The sequence below is a fragment of the Bos grunniens genome, chromosome 19, assembly GCF_055505025.1.
Source record: "Bos grunniens cultivar Pamir isolate PY7600 chromosome 19, Bosgru_T2T1.0, whole genome shotgun sequence".
Classification (NCBI taxonomy): domain Eukaryota; kingdom Metazoa; phylum Chordata; class Mammalia; order Artiodactyla; family Bovidae; genus Bos; species Bos grunniens.
Window position 1 is genome coordinate 36,679,638 of NC_141183.1, and position 14,772 is coordinate 36,694,409.

The 14,772-nt window shown below is 42.6% G+C and overlaps 1 long non-coding RNA gene across 9 annotated transcripts in view; it reads left to right on the forward strand.

The window, feature by feature from the left end:
- LOC147352186 (uncharacterized) overlaps positions 1-14,772 on the forward strand; it is a 139,897-nt gene that overhangs the window by 81,406 nt on the left and 43,719 nt on the right. The gene's annotated exons all lie outside the window — the stretch shown is intronic.

The following is a 14,772-nucleotide window of genomic DNA, read 5'->3' on the forward strand; positions in this document are numbered from 1 at the left end:
GCAATAGATTTTGGATTTTCCTGAATGTTCACATAAAAACAGATAAACGACTACGTATCAAAACCAAAAACCCATTGATTTTTTTTTTCTTTTTCTGGCTGTGCTGCGTGGTATGCAAGATCTTAGTTCCCTAGCCAGGGATTGAACCCATGCCCTTTGCAGTGAAAATGCAGACTCCCAACCACTGGACTGATAGGGAAGTCCCCAAAATCCATTGATTTTTACATTTATATTTTTATATTTACTGAAATTTGGACAGCAAGTTGTCCCACAAATCCTGTAATACAAGTGAATTGGGACAAACCACCGAGAGCCACAAGAACTATGAGTTTTCAGCATCTCATCTGGCGAGAGAACACGGAAGGAAGCAACAGGAAGCCTGACAGCAGGACAGATGGGAACAGGCCAATGTGGGAACAGCAATTGAAACTAGAGAGGGATTTTTTTTTTTTCCCTACTCTAATAGCAGGTCGGTGCTCGGGCCTGTGATTAGACCTAAAGGAACTAGAACAGTCCATGGACTCTTGAAACCGACCAACTAAGGCCAGGACAAAGCTTCACACTGAGGAGAAACTCCTTGGACAAGTTCAACAAAAATGAAGGAAAGAAAAGATCCCGATAAAAGTAGGGAAGGGGAACAGATCCAGGAAATCTCAACAATCAAGACACCATGGTTGTGAACATTACAAGAAAAAAAAAAAGGCGATCTAGAAAGTTAGAAATGCTAGCTGAGCAGAGCCTCTTCCAATAATACAGGAAAACTAAATTCACATAGAAACGGCAATACAAAGGGAGTGAGGTGAAATGCCATGCAAAATTACTATAAGGAAAAGAGAGAATAAAGAACAAAACTATAAAAATACACACACAGATGTTTATAGCATCTTTATTCGTAATTACCAAAACTTTGAAGCAACCAAGTTGCCCTTCAGTAGCTGAGTGGATAAATAAACTGTGGTACATTCAGACAGTGGAATATTATTCAGCACTAAAGACAAATAAGCTATCAAGCCATGAAAAGACATGGAGGAACCCCAAATACTTTCACTAAGTGAAAGAAGCCAATCTGAAAAGGCTACATACTGTGTGATTCCAGCTATATAACATTTCAAAAAAGGCAAACCTGTGGACACATGTTACGATATAAAAATATCATAGTTGCCAGGGATTAGGAAAGAGGAAGGAATGAATAGGTGGATCACAGAGGGTTTTTAGGACAGTGAGAAAACTCTGTATGATACTATAATGATGGATACGTGTCATTATACATCTGTTCAAACCCACAGAATATAATGCCAAGTGTGAGCCCTGATGTAAACTGTGGGCTTTGGGTGACTTCGATGTGTCAGTATAGGTTCCTCAGTTTTAACAAAAGTAACACTCCGGTGCGGGGTGCTGATAATGGGGGAAGCTGTGCTTGTGTAGGGGTAGGGGTCTATGGGAAATCTCTACTTTCCTCTCAATGTTGCCGTGAATCTAAAACTACTCTTAAAAAATTATCTTAAAAAAAAAGTACAAAATAACATCATTACAGAAAATGAAAGAATACCAGAAAAGACGATCAAAAACCAGAGCAAGGGGTCAGAACAAATATTAAAACTTATAATCAAGAAAATATTCCTGAAGTAAAGGACATGAACAAATACGATGCAACATATTATGAGTATAATATATACCTAAGAAAATCAACTTAGAATGACCAGCACTAAGACATGATCTGATAAAATCACTGACCTTTAAAGAAAAAGGAAAAAAGATATTCGATGCATCTAGACAAAAGGCATATGACTTATTAGGGAAGTATAATTAAATTGTCATCAGACCTTTTTAACAGCATAGTAATGTATTATGTCATTTTAGTTAAACTCAAATTTACCTCTGTGGTTCTGGATGAGGGTTGATCAAGAGAGAAATTTGCATAAGATTTGGAATGCTTAAGAGAAAGAGCAGCTATTTTGTTGTTGTTTTCACACTTGGAGGGTTGGAGGAGGGCCCCAGGCACTGTGGCAACTCACGCAAGTTGCTGCTTGTCTGCTGGCTCACCTTATCGACGTGGGATACCACCTGGGACCACAGCTTCTTCAAATTCCCACCAGGTCTCTTCCTTCAGATCTTTAAGTCCTGGGCCAGCAGCATACAGAGCTCCACGATGAATGCACTAAATTCTCTTGGGGGGCTTCACACCATTGATGCTGACAGTAGAAAGAGATATATACAGTTTCCAGTTTGTCCTCACAAGTTCCAATTTGTCCTTTCTCTCTTCCACTTCACATCTAAGTTTCCATCTGCTAGCTGAGCTGGCTTTTAGAGACTTTAGTCTCTATGCTAGTCACAGAGGCAGCAGACACGCATAGTCTTCTCCAACAGCTCCTTCAATTCTGTAAGGTCTAATTCCTGTATTAATCCCTAATTTTGTATCACTCACAGGATTCTGCTTCTCTGATTGAATGCTGACTGATACAATTGATGCTTTGTACCAAAAGAAAATGAAGAGATATATTTAAGATGCTCATAGAAAAAAAATGTGAGTTAGGGATTTTAGATCTAACAAAACTGGTTTCAAATATAAAAAGTATAGACAGACTGTTGTCAAAATGCAAGAAGCTGGAGAATACTGTTCCTGTGAGTCCTTCCTAAACTATCCAGTACTAGAAAATGACCTTGAGACAAAACAAAAACAAAATTGCTGGAGAGTCAGAACTGGTGATAAGCATTGAACTGATTGTTACTTGTAGAACAAAATAAGGATTAAAAGGAGGATGTTTTAGATTTTTAATTGAAGTAGAGTTGACTTACAATTATTCAAGTGTACAGCAAAGTGATCCAGTGATACACATCTCAATATACTTTTTCAGATTCTTTTAATTATTGCTGCAAGGTATTATTGGGCTTCCCTGGTGGCTCAGTTGTTAAAGAATCGGCCTGCAATGCAGGAGACCCAGGTCGATCCCTGGGTCGGGAAAATCCCCCTGGAGAAGGGAAAGGCAACCCACTCCAGTATTCTTGCCTGGTGAATCCCATGGTCAGAGGAGCTGGGTGGGCTACAGTCTGAGCAAAGGGTCAGACACGACTGAGCAACTTTCATGTTCACGTTCACAAGACATTGAAATAGGTCCCTGTGCTATACAGTTAATTCTTGTTGTTTATCTATTTTATATCTAGTAATGTGTATCTGTTAATCCCAAATTCCCAATTTATCCCACCACCCTTTTCCCCTTTGGTAACCATTTGTATCATTTTCTTATATTCCACATATAAGTGATATCATATGATATTTGATCTCTCTCTGGCTTACTTTTCAGTTAGTGTGATAATTTCTAGGTCCATCCATGCTGCTACATATGGTATTTATTATTTTATTCTTTTTATGGCTGAATAGTATAACATTGTATATATGTACCACATCTTCTTTATCCATTCATCTGTTGATGGACATTTAGGTTGCTTCCATGTCTTGGCTGTTGTATATAGTGCTGCTATGAATATGATGTGCATATATCTTTTTGCATTAGAGTTTTCATCTTTATCAGATACATGCCCAGGAATGATTGCAGGATCATAAGGTGGCTCTATTTTTAGTTTTTTTAAGGAATCTCCATACTGTTTTCCCCAGTGGCTGCACCAACTTACATTCCCACCAACAGTGTAGGAGGGTTCCCTTTTCTCTACACCCTCTCCAGCATTTATTTTTTGTAGACGTTTAAATGATGGCTGTTCTGACTGGTGTATGGTGATACCTCATTATGGTTTTGATTTGCATTTCTCTAATAATTCTCAGTTAAGCATCTTTTCATGTAGGTTAGTGTCTTGAATTTGTACAGCCGTAGAGTTCTGGGTGGGCTTTAGGTACTGTTCCAGGCTGGGTGGAGAGGGAAGGGGAGAGACTCAAAGAGATTCACAATGCTAATCTTGGCATTAGCAAATCCAAAGATTATACCTATGGGATGAAAGCTGATAAACCTGCAGGAGTTTCAAAGTAGCTGTACTTGTCATTGGTTCCTATTTCAGTATCTAAAGCTGCTGAGTTTATTTCGAGGGTAGCTGGTCACTGACCACAGTCATTCCTACTGTATCATTACTATTAGCAGACCCTGCTCTTCTTCCTTGTTCTTAGCCGTATCCATATATGTTAGCTTTGCTGGTCTGGATGGGATGAAATACATACACGGCCTTCCTAAGGTGCCCCCATAGTCTAGGGAACCTGCTTGTTTACTCCACTCTTTCTTTCCTGGCAAAAGGAATGATGACAACATTAATGTAGGCTTGCAAAAAGGATTAAATCTGGATCAGATCAAGTCTCTTGATCTAGCTGCTTGGTTGTGGAAAATACATGGGACAGAGGAGTTGAACTGCACCATCAATAGCCAATCAGCAAAATCCAGTAACTCCACTGGTCAAACAGCCTGGGTTCTCCAACATAAATTATAAGGGTAGGGAAAAGAGGGAAGGAGAAACTATGGAGTAAAGGAGAGAAACTATGGAGTAAAGGAGATGTAAAAGACATATCATGTTTAATTAATGAGCATTACTACAGTGTTTACACATGCACACTTGAGTGATAAAACCAAGAAGAAGTGCAATGAAATGATGGCTATCAAAGTCAGTATGTTAGTTACTTTTGAGAGAAAGGTATGTGGGGAGGAAGGAGTTGTGATCAAGGTTGGTTTGTCCTGTTTTGGTCAAACATTAGGGTGACATCTACTCGATTATAAGCATCTCAGTGGTGGCAGAGACCACATGTCAACTCATCTTCACCTCCCAGAGTACAGGGACAGTAAGTAATAAACACTCAATACATATATATTAAGTGAGTGAACATGTTGCTGCTTCTGCTAAGTCACTTCAGTTGTATCCGACTCTGTGTGACCCCATAGATGGCAGCCCACTAGGCTCCTCTGTCCCTGGGATTCTCCAGGCAAGAATACTGGAGTGGGTTGCCATTTCCTTCTCCAATGCATGACAGTGAAAAGTGAAAGTGAAGTCACTCAGTGGTGTCCGACTCTTCGCGACCCCATGGACTGTGCAGCCTACCAGGCTCCTCCGTCCATGGGATTTTCCAGGCAAGAGTACTGGAGTGGGTTGCCATTGCCTTCTCCGGAGTGAACATGTTATTGGGTTTGTATTTCTTTTGTCTGTCAAGGAAGTATGCCTGGTTTGTTCACAGTTCCATTGGACAGACAGACACCTGTTGCTTTTTTTTTTTTTTTTTTTAGCATGCTTGTCTAATCAGCCCAGCCAGTAGGCAAGGATGTCTAGGGACAAAGTATAATCTTGCTCAGGGCCACACAGCTGATAAGTGCTGTGTGGATCCAGGACTGGACAAAGAAGCCGGCTACAGTCCATGGGTTCACAAAGAGTTGGACACGACTGAGCACACACGTTCAATCTTCCTTCTTCCAGGACTAGAACCTAAGCAGTGCAAGTCCAGAGCCTATGTTCTTCACCACTCTTCTGAAATCCTGTGATGGAGAGACTGTCGGAAGTGGGAGCCTCTGAGCCCATCAGGGACTCCATTCCTCCTTCTGGGATTTCAAGTATCTATTCAGTCACTCAATTTTTGAAAAATGAAATCTTTTTTTAATGTAAAAATGTATATACAAAATAAATGCACAGTGCTGGTGTTGTCATTTTGCCCCAGGACTGTGATCACTATGTAAGAGTCCCCAGCCCACCATAAACCGCAGAAGGAAAATTCAGGCCCTTCTGGCCGCTCTTGTTTTATTCACAGGGAGGCAGGAAGTGTTCAAAGTTCTTAGGCCAGCTCTGAATTCCCCACAGCTGGCCTGTTTCTCTTGGCTTTGTGGGCACCCTGAGGTTCCTCCATCTAGTACTGCTTGGTAGTCAGCAGGTGGCGCACAAAGCTCAAAGTAGGCTAAAGAGCCTTCCTGGATTTGTCAGTTATCTTTTGAAGATGGGGGCTTCCCAGGCGGTGTTGTCAGTCGCTCAGTCCTGTGTGACTGTTTGTGACCACATGGACTGCAGCACACCAGGCTTCCCTGTCCTTCACCATTTCCCGGAGTTTGCTCAAAACTCACATCCATTGAGTCGATGATGCCATCCAACCATCTCGTCCTCTAAGTCCCCTTTTCCTCCTGCCTTCAATCTTTCCCAGCATCAGCATCTTTTCTAATGAGTTGGTCCTTTGCATCAGGTGGCCGAAGTATTGGAGCTTCAGCTTCAACATCAGTCCTTCCAGTGAATATTCAGGGTTGATTTCCTTTAGGATTGACTGGTTTGATCTCCTTACTGTCCAAAGAATTCCTAAGAGTCTTCTCCAACACAACAGTTTGAAAGCATCAGATCTTCAGCCCTCAGCCTTCTTTGTGGTCCAACTCTCATATCCACACATGACTACTAGAAAAACCATAACTTTGACAAGACAAATCTTTGTCAGCAAAGTGATGTCTGCTTTTTAATGTGCTGTCTGGGTTTGTCATAGCTTTTTTTCCAAGGAGCAAGCACCTTTTAATTTCATTTCTATAGTCACTGTCCACAGTGGTTTTGGAACCCAAGAAAATAAAGTGGGGACGGGGTGATATAGGACAGATAATTGAAGGATGGTTAAATGCCCTGGGACTCAAGCAGTCAGATTCACTTCTCATAGATGAAGCACATTGTCCATCACTGATGGAGGCATTGCTTCTTTTTTTCCCCTTAAGATGTACTTATTTATTTTGACTGTGCTCAGTCTTCGTTGCTGCATGGGCTTTCTTTAGTTGCAGGGAGCAGGGGCTACTAGTTTCGGTGTGCAGGCTTCTTATTGCGGTGGCTTCTCTTGTTTTGGAGCATGGGCTCCAGAGCTCAGCTTTCAGTAGTTGCAGCTCACGGGCTCTGTGGGCTCTAGAGTGCTGGTTCAGTTCTTGTGGTGGATGGGCTTAGTTGCTTCACAGCATATGGGATCTTCCCAGACTAGGGATCAAACCCACATCCCCTGCGTTGGCAGGCGAATTCTCAACCAGTGGACCAGGAGGGAAACCCCAGGAACTGCTTCTTAACTGAGAAGAAAGAGGCTCAAAGTCCAAGTAATGGTGGAAATTCAGGCATCAGGAGTGTGTGCATCTATGGCCCAACGTAGGATATGAGCAGGATAGATGGGATGGAGAGCACTGGCCCCTTTTGTTGGCTTTACTGTTCCTCCCTAGTCACAAATGCCTCTCTTCAGCTTCCCTATAGCTCAGACGATAAAGAATCTGCCTGCAATGCAGGAGACCTGGGTTCAATCCCTGGGTCAGGAAGATCCCCTGGAGAAGGAAATGGCAATCCACTCCAGTATTCTTGCCTGGAGAATCCTATGGACAGAGGAGCCTGGTGGGCTACAGTCGGTGGCGTCACAAAGAGTCAGACACCACTAAGCGACTAACACACACACTGTTCCTCCCCAGTCACAAATGCCGCTCTTCAGCTCATAGTTAAGGATGGGTCTACCTTTGCAGAGACCAACATTGTGCCCTGGGATGCTGCGTCTCTGATCCACGATGCCCAGTGGCCCCCTCTCTCCCTCTCAGATCCTGGCCCTGGCTCAGCACCACGTTTCTCTGGCTCCTAGCCTCTGCTTCTGGACTTTGTTCTGAGCTTGGTCCCCAGATATCTGTGTTTCACACACTGTTACCAAGAGATCATGCCTATCAGAGCCAAGCTGGGTGCCCCGAGCCCCAATATCCATTCTGGGTCATGACTGGAATTGCACCACCATGGCCAATGGATTGAGTATCTTAGCTTGATTCTTTGACATAGGTTCTAGCAGTTTAGGTCAGGAGGGCAGATCTTGGGTGGAAAACGGAATGCCTGAATGCTCTCCGCCAGCCCGGACTGCTTCTCACCCTCAGGGAAACACTGGTGCTTCAACTTTCTAAGCACCCTGCTTCCCCGGTGAGAGCTGTGAATTTTGAATGACTGGTCTGCCTCCAATTGGCAAGACGAAGTGGATTGAAAGTCCTTATTAACCTTTTCCTGAAGATGCTGCTCCTCCCTGGCTTAGACATGGTGTTACCACCTCACTAGAGGAAGAGCCAGATTTACAATAAGATAATAATTCTCCCTCAGACTCACTCCCTGTCTCACGATAGGTTAGAAATCTGGGAGCCTCACCAAATGTGGAGAGTCACTACTCTCCTTCCTCTGCTCTTTTAGAGTTAACTGCCACCTAATGTTGCATTTAAAAAGCTGCTAGCGGACTTCCCTGGTGGCCCAGTGAATAAGAATCCACCTGCCAATGCAGGGGACCCTTGAGCTGCAGCTACTGAAGCCCATGCACCCTAGAGCCTGGGCTTCGCCACAAGAGAAGCCACCATATTAAGAAGCCTGTGTTCCACAACAAAGAGTAGTCCTCACTTGCTACAACTAGAGAAAGCACACAGCAGTGAAGACCCAGCACGACCAAAAAGAAATAAATAATTTTTATGAAGATAAGAAGCTGCTAGCTACAGTATACTAACGCATATATATGGAATTTAGAAAGATGGTAACAATAACCCGGTGTACGAGACAGCAAAAGAGACACTGATGTATAGAACAGTCTTATGGACTCTGTGGGAGAGGGAGAGGGTAGGAAGATTTGGGAGAATAACATTGAAACATGTAAAATATCATGTAAGAAACGAGCTGCCAGTCCAGGTTTGATGCACGATACTGGATGCTTGGGGCTAGTGCACTGGGATGCACTAGCCAGAGGGATGGTATGGGGAGGGAGGAGGGAGGAGGGTTCAGGATCGGGAACACATGTATACCTGTGGCGGATTCATTTTGATATTTGGCAAAACTAATACAATTATGTAAAGTTTAAAAATAAAATAAAATTTAAAAAAAATAAAATTAAAAAAAATAAAAGCTATAGTGGAGACAAAAAAAAAAAAAAAAAGAAGCTGCTAGCTGAGCTCCAAATGCTTTGCTTCAAACACTCTTATGTAATAGAATGTTTATTCGTACCCAAAACAGTTATGTTATCATTCCATGTTATCTTGTATTACTTAGTCAGTTCAGTTATTGCCTGGAAAGAAAGTTCATAGGAACTTTATCTTCTATTCTCCTCGTTAGGTGAAATTCCATAGTTAAGTGCATATCCAAGAAAGGGAGTCAGGCTCCTGGCATTTGTCCTATTAGAGATGAACCTTCCCTCCCCTCCTCTTCACTGGCTTAGACACGATGGAGCCACCTCACTAGAGAAGATCCCATGCAAGAAAACCAACCAACAACTCCCCTCAGTACCCACTCCTTAACAAGAGCCAGTCCTCAGAAAGGGACGTGACATGTAAATGTAAACCACACGTAAGTGTGCTACCAGATTCTGGAAGAGAAAGTTTGCATATTGAGAAGATCAGAGATATTTTATTTATTACTGTCAACACAATTCCAAGGACTTTTCTGGGGAGCAGATTTTGAGGGCAGACAGCCAAGGGAAAGAGGAGCATTATTTAACATCAAGCTGAAATTGTTGATATAGGTGGGCTTAACAGAAATTCTGAGTTCAGTATGTTTTGTCACATGTGGGTGTGATTCTAACAGCTTGATAGATTGAGCAGTAAATTGCCAGGTACAGTTCTGGGTGATATAAAGGAAGTTTCAGTTCAGTTCAGTTCAGTTCAGTCGCTCAGTCATGTCCGACTCTTTGCGACCCCATGAATTGCAACACGCCAGGCCTCCCTGTCCATCACCAACTCCCAGAGTTCACTCAGACTCACATCCATCCAGTCAGTGATGCCATCCAGCCATCTCATCCTCTGTCGTCCCCTTCTCCTCCTGCCCCCAATCCCTCCCAGCATTAGAGTCTTTTCCAATGAGTCAACTCTTCGCATGAGATGGCCAAAGTACTGGAGTTTCAGCTTTAGCATCAGTCCTTCCAAAGAAATCCCAGGGCTGATCTCCTTCAGAATGGACTGGTTGGATCTCCTTGCAGTCCAAGGAATTCTCAAGAGTCTTCTCCAACACCACAGTTCAAAAGCATCAATTCTTCAGCGCTCAGCTTTCTTCACAGTCCAACTCTCACATCCATACATGACCACAGGAAAAACCATAGCCTTGACTAGACAGACCTTTGTTGGCAAAGTAATATCTCTGCTTTTGAATATGCTATCTAGGTTGTTCATAACTTTCCTTCCAAGGAGTAAGCGTCTTTTAATTTCATGGCTGCAGTCACCATCTGCAGTGATTTTGGAGCCCAAGAAAATAAAGTCTGACACCGTTTCCACTGTTTCCCCATCTATTTCCCATGAAGTGATGGGACCGGATGCCATGATCTTTGTTTTCTGAATGTTGAGCTTTAAGCCAACTTTTTCACTCATCCATCTCTTCACTTTCATCAAGAGGCTTTTTAGTTCCTCTTCACTTTCTGCCATAAGGGTGGTGTCATCTGTATATCTGAGGTTATTGATATTTCTCTGGGCAATCTTGATTCCAGCTTGTGCTTCTTCCAGCCCAGCGTTTCTCATGATGTACTCTGCATATAAGTTAAATAAGCAGGGTGACAATATACAGCCTTGACGTACTCCTTTTCCTATTTGGAACCAGTCTGTTGTTCCATGTCCAGTTCTAACTGTTGCTTCCTGACCTGCATACAGATTTCTCAAGAGGCAGGTCAGGTGGTCTGGTATTCTCATCTCTTTCAGGATTTTCGACAGTTTATTGTGATCCACACAGTCACAGGCTTTGGCATAGTCAATAAAGCAGAAATAGATGTTTTTCTGGAACTCTCTTGCTTTTTCCATGATCCAGCGGATGTTGGCAATTTGATCTCTGGTTCCTCTGCAAGGTCCGATGCTGTAAAGAGCAATACTGCATAGGAACCTGGAATGTCAGGTCCATGAATCAAGGCAAATTGGAAGTGGTCAAACAAGAGATGGCAAGAGTGAATGTCGACATTCTAGGAATCAGCAAACTGAAATGGACTGGAATGGGTGAATTTAACTCAGATGACCATTATATCTACTACTGCGGGCAAGAATCCCTCAGAAGAAACGGAGTAGCCATCATGGTCAACAAAAGAGTCCGAAATGCAGAACTTGGATGCAATCTCAAAAACGACAGAATGATCTCTGTTCGTTTCCAAGGCAAACAATTCAATATCACAGTAATCCAAGTCTATGCCCCCACCAGTAACGCTGAAGAAGCTGAAGTTGAATGGTTCTATGAAGACCTACAAGACCTTTTAGAACTAACACCCAAAAAAGATGTCCTTTTCATTATAGGGGACTGGAATGCAAAAGCAGGAAGTCAACAAACACCTGGAGTAACAGGCAAATTTGGCCTTGGAATACAGAATGAAGCAGGGCAAAGGCTAATAGAGTTTTGCCAAGAAAATGCACTGGTCATAACAAACACCCTCTTCCAACAACACAAGAGAAGACTCTACACATGGACATCACCAGATGGTCAACACCAAAATCAGATTGATTATATTCTTTGCAGCCAAAGATGGAGAAGCTCTATACAGTCAACAAAAACAAGACCAGGAGCTGACTGTGGCTCAGATCATGAACTCCTTATTGCCAAATTCAGACTTAAATTGAAGAAAGTAGGGAAAACCACTAGACCATTCAGGTATGACCTAAATCAAATCCCTTATGATTATACAGTGGAAGTGAGAAATAGATTTAAGGGCCTAGGTCTGATAGATAGAGTGCCTGATGAACTATGGACTAAGGTTCGTGACATTGTACAGGAGACAGGGATCAAGACCATCCCCATGGAAAAGAAATGCAAAAAAAAAAAAAAAAGGCAAAATGGCTGTCTGGGGAGGCCTTACAAATAGCTGTGAAAAGGAAGTTTAGATGCCATAAAACCTGGGCATTTTGCACAGGAAGAACCTAAGACCCAGAGACATAAGAATGCTGGGTTAGTTCCAATATATGTCCCACCCATTCACACACTATGTCCCTTTATAGGATCCAGAATTTTCTCCCCTCACTGAGACTAAGAAATCCATCAGTATGAGAAGTGTTGTGTGTGTGTGTGCGTGTGTGCGCTCCATCGTGTCAGACTCTGTGACCCCATGGACTATAGCCCACCAGGCTCCTTGGTCCATGGGATTTTCCAGGCAAGAATACTGGAGTGGGTTGCCATTTCCTCCTCCAGAAGATCTCCCTGACCCAGAGATTGAACCCCAGTCTCCCAAGTCTCCTGCACTGGCAGGCGGATTCTTTAACTGCACACGTGGGAAGTGCATGGGAAGCACTGGTTCTTTTAAATAAGTTTTACTGGTTCTCCTAAAAAAAAAATATGTTACTCAAAAAGGTAGCTGGAAGCTGTACAATGACCATGCTTTATTTCCTCTGCTCTGTAATTTTTATTTTCACTAGTAGCCTCCATATAAAATAAAACTACCCACTCAGTTACCTCAACCTTGATTTAGATTAAGGTCTCATAAGCAATTAAGAATTGTAGAAAGTACTAGGACTTCCCTGGTGGTCCAGTGGCTAAGACTCCGTGCTCCCAGTGCAGGGGGCCCAGGTTCTATCCCTGGTCAGGGAACTAGATCCCACATGCCACAGCTAAGAATTCACAGGCCACAAGTAAAGATGTCAAATGCCACAACTAAAACTTGGCAAGGCAAATAAATAAATAAAATTAAAAAAAAAAGAATTTTAGAAAGTATATAATACCATAAAACTAATACCATAAAACATAATCATTATTGACAATAAGCACTCATCAGAAAAATTGTTGGCCTTCAGTTGCTAAGTTGTGTCCGACTCTTTGTAACCCCATGGACTGTAGCACACCAGCCTCCTCTGTCCTCCACCATCTCCCAGAGTTTGCTCAAATTCAAGTTGATGGAGTTGGTGGTGCTGTCTAACGATCTCCTCCTCTGCTGGCTCCTTCTTCTTTTGCCTTCAGCCTTTCCCAGCAGCAGGGTCAGAAATATATGCCATCTTAAAACTTTCTACCCAGATAGTATAAATGGAATAACTCATAGCCACACATGTTTTTCAATTTTACCTAATACTTGTAAGAGCTAGTTTATAAAGATTTATAAAATTTAAATTGTACCAATTTAGTTGAACACATGTATGGTTTAGTCACTAAGTTGTGTCTGACTTTTGCAACCCCATGGACTGTAGCCCTCCAGGCTCCTCTGTCCATGGGATTCTCCAGGCAAGAATACTGGAGTGGGTTGCCATTTCCTTCTCACTTTTATGTATTTTTAAATAATAGTGTGGTGTAACTTTTCTGACCTATAAAGCAAATACAGGGAATTTAGAAAGTGACGTTTGTTTTAGCCTTTTAAAAAGATATATCTAGGGGACTTCCCTGGTGGTCCAGTGGTTAAGAATCTGCCTTGCACTGCAGGGGATGTGGGTTCTATCCCTGCTTGAGGAACTATATATCACACACGCTGCACAGCATGGCCAAAATTTTTTTAAAAACTTAACAAATAGAACACTGTCAATTTGGTATTATCTCTATCTAGCCCCAGCCTAGCTAGTCTTTGCACTTTTCCTTTTTTTTTTTTTTAATATTCATTTATTTGGCTATGCTGGGTCTTAGTTTTGGCACAAGGGGTCTTCCATCTTCGTTACAGCATGCAGGATTTTTTTTTTTTTTTCCCTTGAGGCATGTGAATTCTTGCCCCGTGGGCATGAGGGATCTAGTTCCCTGACAAGGGACTGAACCAGGGCCCCTAGGTTGAGAGCTTGGGGTAGCCACTGGACCACCAGGAAGTCCTGCCACTTCATCATCTTAGGTTTTTACAAGTGCTCACTGATTTCTTATAATTAAACAAAATAGACACTCCGTTTAACTTGGAAGATTTCATGACCTTTATAATACCTCAAATTCAAAGATACTCCTTTCTGAAGGAAACTATTTTTCTTTGTTATCCTTGAAGTATGTATAGTGCCAATCCTTGGGGGACTGATAACTTTGGCAAGCGTACTATTTTTTTTTAATTAAAGTTCTTTGGAAGGAGTGATGCTAAAGCTGAAACTCCAGTACTTTGGCCACCTCATGCCAAAGTTAACTCATTGGAAAAGACTCTGATGCTGGGAGGGATTGGGGGCAGGAGGAGAAGGGGAAGACAGAGGATGAGATGGCTGGATGGCATTGCTGACTCGATGGATGTGAGTCTCAGTGAACTCCAGGAGTTGGTGATGGACAGGGAGGCCTGGTGTGCTGTGATTCATGGGGCCACAAAGAGTCGGACACGACTGAGCGACTGATCTGATCTGATCTGATGATAGTTGATTTACAATATTGTGTTAGTTTCAGGTGTACAGCAGAGTGATTCCAGGTTTTTTGCTTTTTTTTTTGTAGGTTACATTACATTACTGGTTATTGCAAGATATTTGGTGTAATACCCAGTGCTATATAGCAAATCCTTGTTGCGTATCTATTTTATGGATAGTAGTTTCTATATTTTAATCCTATACTCCTAATTTGTCTCCTCCACGTCCCTCTGGCCTCTATGGAGAAGGGGGTGTGGCCTCCAAGGAGAAGTGATGCCTCTGTGGGTGTGACTTCCAGGACCCTGTCATACCCTTACTTACAGTTCTTCCGTGGCTGTTCCCTAAGGGTCAAGCCTAATTTCCTGATGTGAACCACATTGTTCTGGAGACTGCCCCTCTTTCCAGGCAAGAATACTGGAATGGGTAGCCATTCCCTTCTCCAGGGGATCTTCCTGACCCAGGGATCAAACCTAGGTCTCCTGCACTGCAGGCAGATTCTTTACCATGAGCCACCAGGGAAGCCCCTTTGGGTTCTCCTAGATAGACCCCTTGGAAAAGACCCTGATGCTGGGAAAGATTGAAGGCAGGAGGAGAAGGGGATGACAGAGGATGAGAT